The following is a 9,208-nucleotide window of genomic DNA, read 5'->3' as shown; positions in this document are numbered from 1 at the left end:
TATTGAAATAGTTTTGTTTGGAGAAGTGAAGGGCGGAGTTGTATGTTTTAAGTATAAACTTATAATGGATGAAATCTTCAGGCAGATTGGATTTTCTCCACGGATGTTCAGTGCACCTGGCGCACTGCTAGACAAAACGTGTTTATAGCGTGTGCCAGGGTTGTCGCCGTCTGTGCTGAGTTGTTCTGTGTGTAGGAGGTGCAGGTTCATCCAGGGCAGTCTGCGATGTATCATTATAATGTTTCAGTGCAGAGTCAGGACATGAGAGGGAGGAGATCGGGGCCAATGATGACTGCAATTTCTTCAGAAGTTTCTGGGTGTTAATGGCACATATATTTCTATAAGTGTGGTAAGTGGAGGTGTCCTGAGTGAAGCGACAATTCTGACAGAGAATGACAGAAGGTTGTGGTCAGAGAGTGGGAGAGGGGAGTTAGTAAAATCATGAACTGAGCAGAGTCGGGAGAAGATCAGGTCCAGCATGTTTCCATCTTTGTGAGTAGGAGAGTTAGTAAGCTGTGAAAGGCTGAAGGATAAAAGGTGGGAGGCAGATGGGGAGAGTGGATTACTGATGGGGATGTTGAAGTCCCCCATGATGAGGGTAGGGATGTCGCAGCATAGAAAGTGAGGAAGTCAGGTGGCAAAGTGATCAAAGAACTGACGGTAGGGGCCCGGAGGTCGATATACAACCGCCACTCGTAGGGAGAAAGGCTGATAGAGTTTGAAAGTGTGGACCTTAAAAGAAGGGAAGATAAGTGAGGGTACTGGGGGGATAACCTGAAAGTACATTGTGCTGATAGGAGCAGACCAACACCTCCACCTTGTTTGCTCTAAGGTTTAGGGGTATGTTAAAACTGTGGGCCACCATATGAGAGAGCAGCAGCGGTGGAGGTGTCCGACTGCTGGATCCAGGTTTCTGTAAGTGCCAGAAGGTTAAGGGAATTTGAAACAAAAAAGTCATGGATGTAGGAGAGTTTGTTACTTACTGACAGAGCTTTCCAAATGGCACAACTGAAGGAGACAAAAGGCATGCAGGGAATCTTAATGAGATTAGCAGGGTTTCTGAGTGAAGCAGGGGGAGGGGGGGTTCAACAGGGTTGGGAGAGATATCTCCTGCGACTAGGAGAAGGAGGATAGAGAGTGTGAGCAGATAATTAAGTGACTTGTGAGAGCGTTTCTTGTGTTGTATGTTGGGAGTGAATGGATCTGTGCCGTTTAGGATTGTGAAAAGAGCATGAGTGCTGTACATAGGAGAGGACAGAGGGGCCGATATGGATTGAGTATGCAGAGTGTGTGTAAGGACGGTGGATGAGAGTGAATGCAGCAGCCCGAATATAAATGATACAAATAAATACGGTGCTTATCTGTTGCAATGCAAATGTTGTGGATGTAGGATTCTTTGAATGTCTTACCAGTCTCCTGCCCTCTCTAACTGCTGTGATTAACTCCAGACTTGGAAAAATGTATAACAAAACGTGTAATTGCAATAATTTTGTGGGAGAAATATTTCATTTTCTGGAACAATTTTAAAGGTGCCAACATTTTTGGCCATGGCTGTATGGCTATTAGTGATTTCCAAATCATTGCATTCTTGTTTTCTTTACATTTTATACAGCATCACAACTTTTTGGAATTGGGGTTGTTGAAATTTATTACTGAGAAGTTTGTATAAAGTTGCAACATGTGCACTGTTTATGACCACATTTATAAGTTCCTTTATGTACATTTCAGTTAGGAATAGAATTAGAGTGATCTGAAAAGAAACTGGAAGACAATATTTGGTCAATAGTGTTGGCTTTTCTAGAGGGGCATTTAATCCCATTATGGAAATAACTCAGACATATACAGTCTTGACATTAGGGAACGGACTGCTCTAAAATCAGTTGAAGAAAATGTGAGCTAAATTATTAGACTGAGGTTCATTTTCCCTATATTACAGTAATTGATTGAGATTTTTGTTAGCCGCACTATGATTCGCAATGACCAGGCTTTATAATCTTTGTTGTTCAATCTATAGTTTTTTTACTCCAATTCATATTCATCATGAGTGGAGCAGTTTAATTTAACCAGCAACTGCTCTCCCTTTGGTAAAGCTTTAATAGCATGGGGCCTTTGACAAGATGTAGCAAATTGTGTTACCTGCAGTTAACTGTCAAAATATTTTAGTTTTCAAATTTTCAGTAGCTAAATTACCAATAAGCCAAAGATCCAAAAATATTGTTAGGATCCTATCATATTGAATCATCAAAGCCACTCAAAATGATAGCTAAATCATCAATGTATCATACAGTAATAGGAATAGGTCTCCCTCTCTGTGTCTCCACTCACATAGTAATAGTTCCCCCTCTGTGTCTACATATAAAAACATTCCCTCTCTGTGACACCATATAGTAATAGCACCACCTTCTGTGTCCCCATATAGTAATACAACTTCTTCTGTACCTCCATAAAGTAATAATACACCCCCTCTGTGCCTCTACATGGTAATAGTGCCCCCTCTATACCTCCATACAGTAAAGTGCCCTCGCTGTGCCTCCATATAGTAATAGAAACCCCTCTGTACTTTAGTATAGTAATAGTGCCTCCTTCTGTACCCCTGTGTATTAATAGTGCCATTTCTGATTCTTCATATTAATAGTGTCCCCACAGTGTCCCCAATAAGTTTCTCCTTTGTGCCCTCAAAAAGTAGTAATTACCCCCTTTAAATACCCTCTTTCCCTAGCAATACAAATAAAATAAAATAAAACTTACCTTGCCACAGTCCTACAATGAGCAATCGGAGCTCTTCCTTTTCCTTTTCGTACTGCAGCCCATACACTCCCTGACAGAAATTATGTCGCTTATCCATGTTATGTAAATAAAAGCTTATAACCTGACATTAAATTCATCCATTGGTTTAATAAATTACTCTTTTGAAAGCTGAAACCCTCCCAAATTTGGCTTAGGTTAAGAAAATAATTCAATGCTGAAATATTGATCATTTAATGAACACAGAATGGTCAGATTTTTGCAAGACAAAAGTTTTGTCGCCTGGTCATATAATGCACCCAATCCTAGTTTACATCCTCACCAGTGCTCAGTAAATGATCGGTTAATTAGTGGGTGTGTATAAAAAGAAACCCAGCACCCCAGACCTTCACTTGAACTGCAACTTGAACTCTGACAACATGCCAAAAATCCACCCTGCGACCAAAGCCTTGATTATCAAGAGGCTGAAGACCAGATCCACTGCAGAGGTGGCTGGCACCTTTAATGTGTCTCAGCGTCAAGTATAAAGAATTAAAAAAAGATTTGAAGAGACTGGAGATGTGTTTGACAAGCCCAGGTCCAGCAGACCCTTCAAGACAACTGCTCAGGAGAAACGTTTGTTGGTTAGAAAATCCAAAGCAAGCCCCTCTTCCACTGCAGCAGAGCTCCAACAGGCCTTGTCACCTCAAGTCCCTGTGTCAACTAAAACAGTTTGTAGGATTCTGTCTCAAAATGGCCTCCATGGTCGAATCAGTGCCCAGAAGCCGGCACTAAACAAAAGGCAAATAAAAACCGTGTGCCATTTGCAAAGTCCCACAGTCTGCTAAACAGATAGACGCTGGAAAAGTGGCAGAAGGTGGATTTCTCTGATGAATCTTCAGTAGAATTACACACCAGCTGCCGCAAATACTGCAGGAGCCCGTATGGATCCAAAATACATCAGGAAAACAGTTACATTTGGTGGTGGAAAGATCATGGTCTGGGGTTACATTCAGTATCGGGATGTGCGAAACATTTGCAAGGTGGAAGGCAATATCAATAGTATTAGCTACCTCTTACATTCCAAATCATAAAAGGGGTCAAATTCCGCAGCAGGATGGTGCTCCATCTCATCCATCCATCTCTACAGCAAAGTTCCTCCAGGCAAAAAAGATGAAGGTGCTCAAGGACTGGCCAGCCCAGTCACCAGACATGAACATCATTGAGCATGTTTGGGGTAGCATGAAAGAGGAAGCTTGGAAGACAAAACCAAAGAATCTAGATGAACTCTGGGAGGCATGTAAGACTGCATTCTTTGCTATTCCTAATGACTTCATTAACACATTGTATGAATCATTGTTGAACCGCATGGATGCAGTCCTTCAAGCTCATGGAAGTCACAGAAAATATTAAATATGACTCTAATAGCACCACAACTTCATTCACCAATGTTATACAACATATATTTGCATTTTAAGATAATTATTTGTTTGAATATCACATTACTTTCTGTGGGCGACAAAACTTTTGTCTTGCAAAAATCGGACCATTCTGTGTTCATTGAATGATCAATATTTCAGCATTGATGCCAATTTATTTTCTTAACCTAAACCAAATTTGGGAGGGTTTCAGCTTTCAAAAGACTAATTTATAAAACCAATGGATGAATTTAACATCAGGTTGTAAGCTTTTATTTACATAACATGGATAAGCGACATAAATTCTGTCACGGAGTGTATGCGACATGATGAAGTGATGTTATCACGCCATCTGACATCCAATATGTGATCCCGATCTCTGGCAGGCTTCGAGTTTAAAGCATCCTGTGACTTTCAAGAGTGAGTGGTGGAGCGAGGAGTCAATGGCTCCCTGCTTAGCTACAGTTTTAACCCCTTCAGGACCCAGCCTATTTTGACCCTAAAGACCTTGGCATTTTTGTCAATTCTGACCAGTGTCCCTTTACAAAGTAAAAACTCTGGAACACTTCAACGGATCCTAGCAATTCTGAGATTGTTTTTTCGTGACATATTGGGCATCATGTTAGCATTAAATTTAGGTCGATAATATTTGTGTTTATTTGTGAAAAAATCTAAAATATGGGAAATATTTTGAAAATTTCGCAATTTTCAAATTTTTAATTTTTATTCTGCTAAACCAGAGAGTGATGTGACACAAAATAGTTAATAAATAACATTTCCCACATGTCTACTTTACATCAGCACAATTTTGGAAAAAAAAAAATTTGGTTGGAAGTTTGAAGGGTTCAAAGTTCATCAGCAATTTATCTTTTTTCCAGCTAAATTTACAAAACCATTTTTTTTATTGACCACATCACATTTGAAGTCCCTTTGAGGGGTGTACATGACAGAAAACACCCAAAAGTGACACCATTCCAAAAACTGCACCCCTCAAGCTACTCAAAACTACATTAAAGAAGATTATTAACCCTTCAGGTGCATCACAGGAACTAAAGCAACATGGAAGAAAAAAATTAACATTTTAATTTTTCTAACAAAAATTTTCTTTTAGCCTAAATTTTTTCATTTTCACATGGGTAACAGGATGAAATGCATCCTAAAATTTGTTGGTCAATTTCTCCTGAGTACACTGATACCTCATATGTGGTCATAAACCACTGTTTGGGCACACGGCAGGGCTCAGAAGGGAAGGAGCGCCATTTCACTTTTTGAATGGAAAATTAGCTCCAAAAGTCAAATTGCGCTCCTTCCCTTCTGAACCCTGCCATGCGCCCAAACAGTGGTTTATGACCACATATGAGGTATCAGTGTACTCAGGAGAAATTGCCCAACAAATTTTAGGATGCATTTTATCCTGTTACCCATGTGAAATTTAGGCTAAAAGAAATTTTTTGTGAAAAAAAAGAAGTACTTTTTTGTTTTCACAGATCAATTTGTGAAGCACCTGTTGGTTCCAAGTGCTCACTATGCATCTAGATAGGTGCCTTGGGGGGGTCTAGTTTCCAAAATGGGGTCACTTGTGGTGGAGCTCCACTGTTTAGGCACATTAGGGGCTCTCCAAAAGCAACATGGTGTCCGCTAACAATTTGAGCCGATTTTCCATTGAATTTGTTAGCGGACACCATATCGCATACAGGGACTCTCCAAATGCAACATAGAGTCCGCTAACAAATTGTCGGCTCAAATTGTTAGAAGACACCATGTTGCGTTTGGAGAGCCCCTGTGTGCCCAAACATTGGAGCTCCCCCACAAGTGACCCCATTTTGGAAACTAGACCCCCCAAGGCACCTATCTAGATGCATAGTGAGCACTTGGAACCCCCAGGTGTTTCACAAATTGATTCCTAAAAATGAAAAAGTGTTTTTTTTTTCACTTTTTCATTTTTACAAATCAATTTGTGAAGCACCTGGAGGTTCCAAGTGCGCACTATGCATCTAGATAGGTGCCTTGGGGGGGTCTAGTTTCCAAAATGGGGTCACTTGTGGGGAGCTCCACTGTTTAGGCACATCAGGGGCTCTCCAAACGCAACATGGTTCCAATTTGTTAGCGGACACCATGTCGCGTTTGGAGAGCCCCTGATGTGACTAAACAGTGGAGCTCCCCCACAAGTGACCCCATTTTGGAAACTAGATCCCCCAAGGCACCTATCTAGATGCATAATGAGCACTTGAATCCCCAATGTGCTTCACAAATTAATCCGTAAAAATAAAAAAGAGTTTTTTTTTCCACTTTTTCATTTTTACGAATCAATTTGTGAAGCACCTGGGGGTTCCAAGTGCTCACTATGCATCTAGATTGGTGCCTTGGGGCGTCTAGTTTCCAAAATGGGGTCACTTGTGGGGGAGCTCCACTGTTTAGGCATATCATGGGCTCTGCAAACGCAACATGGTTCCAATTTGTTAGCGGACACCATGTCGTGTTTGGAGAGCCCGTGGGCCTAAACATTGGAGCTCCCCCACAAGTGACCCCATTTTGGAAACTAGACCCCCCAGGGAACTTATCTAGATGCATAGTGAGCACCTCCATGTGCTTCACAAATTGTGTAGTGTATGTCAGGTTGGTGTGCGGTGTAGTATAGTGTAGTGTATACACCACACACACACTACAACACACACACCAACCTGACATAGCCTCCTCAGCTGAGTACGCCCTAGACTGGGATGAGCGGGACGGGCGGGACATTTTGTGTGCTGTGTGCGTGTGTAAAAAAAAAAAAATCGAAACTTTATTATAGTGTGAGTGTACGTGTGTATGTGTGAGTGCTTGGTGTAAATCACGTGTGGGGGCGGTCAGGCGTACGGGGCGCAGGAGGGGGCGCGCTCAGGCCTACGGGGCGCAGGAGGGGGCTGAGAAGATGGAAGAGCCAGCAGCAGCAGGGGGGGGGGTGATCACTGGGGCAGAAGGGGGGCAGGAGCCGGCAGCAGCAAGGGGGGTAGGAGCCGGCAGGCAGTAGCTGGCAGCAGCAGGGGGGGTGATCACTTGGACGAGGGGGGGGCTGGTGATCACTGGGGGGGGGGTAATCACTGGGGGGGGTGGGTGAGATCACTAGGAATGGGGGATGGTGGGTGAGATCACTGGGACTGGGGGATGGTGGTGTAATCCCTGGGACTGGGGGATGGTGGTATGATCACAGGCGCAGGAGATTTACACTGAGCCTGCTGCTGCCTGTGATCACAGTCCCCGGTGGATGAAGACGTGGAAGATGGAGGGAGCGGAGGTCGGGGTACAGGTGAGAAATTGGGACTGGGGGAGTGGAGGGAGGTGGGAGGGGGTCGGGGGGGAGTGGGGGCAATACTACCTGCTGCGGATCAGCAGCAGAGGGTCCACGTGGGCAGCAGCAGAGGGTCCACAGCGGCAGCAGACGATCCAGGGACGGGTAGGAGCTGGGGCGTTTCAGCCATCGTTAACAACTCCCTCCACATCTGATTGGGGCTAGTATCCATGTGATGCTAGCCCCCCAATCAGATCTGGGGGGAGGGGGGACAGAGGTGACACTCCCCCCAGCCAATGGCTGATGCTGTAAGCTTCAGGCCATGCCCAGATTTAAATATTTCACCAATTTTCATTGGTGAAATATTTAATTCATTCCGATTGGCAGTTTCACTAAAAGTGAAAATGAAACTGCCAATCGGAGGGGTCCCAGGCATGGGGGGGTTAATCCCCCCCCCCATGGGGTCGACTTCAGGATGTCCACTTGCAGTAGAAACTGTGACACCTGAGCGACCCCGCTCGCAGGGGCTGCAGGGGCGCGATCCCTCCATGTCACAGACGCTGTGACACGGGTCGGGAACGAACTGATTTCCATGTCACAAACGCTGTGACACGGGTCGGGAAGGGGTTTTAAAAGGTATCTGTGTCTTGAGGTTTTGGAAACTGCTAAAAGTGAAATAGACCTAAGATGTTCATTGCTGGTATCAGCCCATCTGGCATCTGACAGAATATTCAGATGGGTAGTCCAGCCCTTCATAGAAACTGTTATGTGTTTCATTGTACTCTGTGTGATGCAGCATTGGCAAGTCTATACTGCTCTTGTAGTAAATCAGTGGCGTAGAACTAATGATCCATAACACACAGAAAAGTGTATTTTATCTAACGCAGCAGTACTTTGTGCAGAGTCTCAGTGTATCCTTTTCAATGCATAGGTACTGTAGTACTGTATACAGAGTTTCAATGAATAATATGTGATTCATATTCAGCTTGTCTCCCCTGTCTCCTGCTTGTAATGAGTTTATCACTGTCAGCCAGGGGCGTACATAGAAATCATGGGGCCCCATTGCAAAAGCTCTAATTGCCCCCCCCCAAAAAAAAATAATATTTGTCTGTGTCACTGAAGATCAGATCTCACAACTTTCCATTCTTTACACAGTAATTTTCTTCCTGCTGAAGACCTAGATTCCTCTTTTATTGCCCCATAAAATGTGATTCCAACAAAGGTGCCCCCCAAACACAGTATGATACCCCCATGGTGAATTACTCCACATCAACAGTATAATGACCCTACTGTACCCCACTTCAACTCCCAAGGCAAAAGTATGGTGACCCCAACACTGTATGATCCCCGAACTGTGACCCCTACACAGCTTTCCATACAGTATAATGGGCCTACATACAGTATAATGGCCCGCGCTAGCCCACCAAACAGTATAATGGACCCCACACAGTATGATGGCTCCCACACAAACCTTCACACTGTATAATTCCTTTCATACAATATAATGGCCCCCCACATAGCCCTCAAAATATTATAATGGCTCCACATAGCCTTCCATGTAGTATAATACGCCACCCATAATCATCCATATAGTATAATACGCCACTCATAATCCTCGATATAGTATAATGCGCCCCCATAATCCTCCATATAGTATAATGCGCCCCCCATAATCCTCCATATAGTATAATGAACTTACCATGGACCTCCATAGAATATAATGCACTCCCCATAGTCCTCCATACAGTATATTACACACCCCATAGGGTAAAATGCAGCCCCCATATAGTATAAT

The sequence above is a fragment of the Phyllobates terribilis genome, unplaced genomic scaffold, assembly GCF_046119375.1.
Source record: "Phyllobates terribilis strain yellow unplaced genomic scaffold, ASM4611937v1 Scaffold_8__6_contigs__length_399053987, whole genome shotgun sequence".
In the NCBI taxonomy this organism is placed as follows: Eukaryota; Metazoa; Chordata; class Amphibia; order Anura; family Dendrobatidae; genus Phyllobates; species Phyllobates terribilis.
This window is presented reverse-complemented; position numbering follows the sequence as displayed.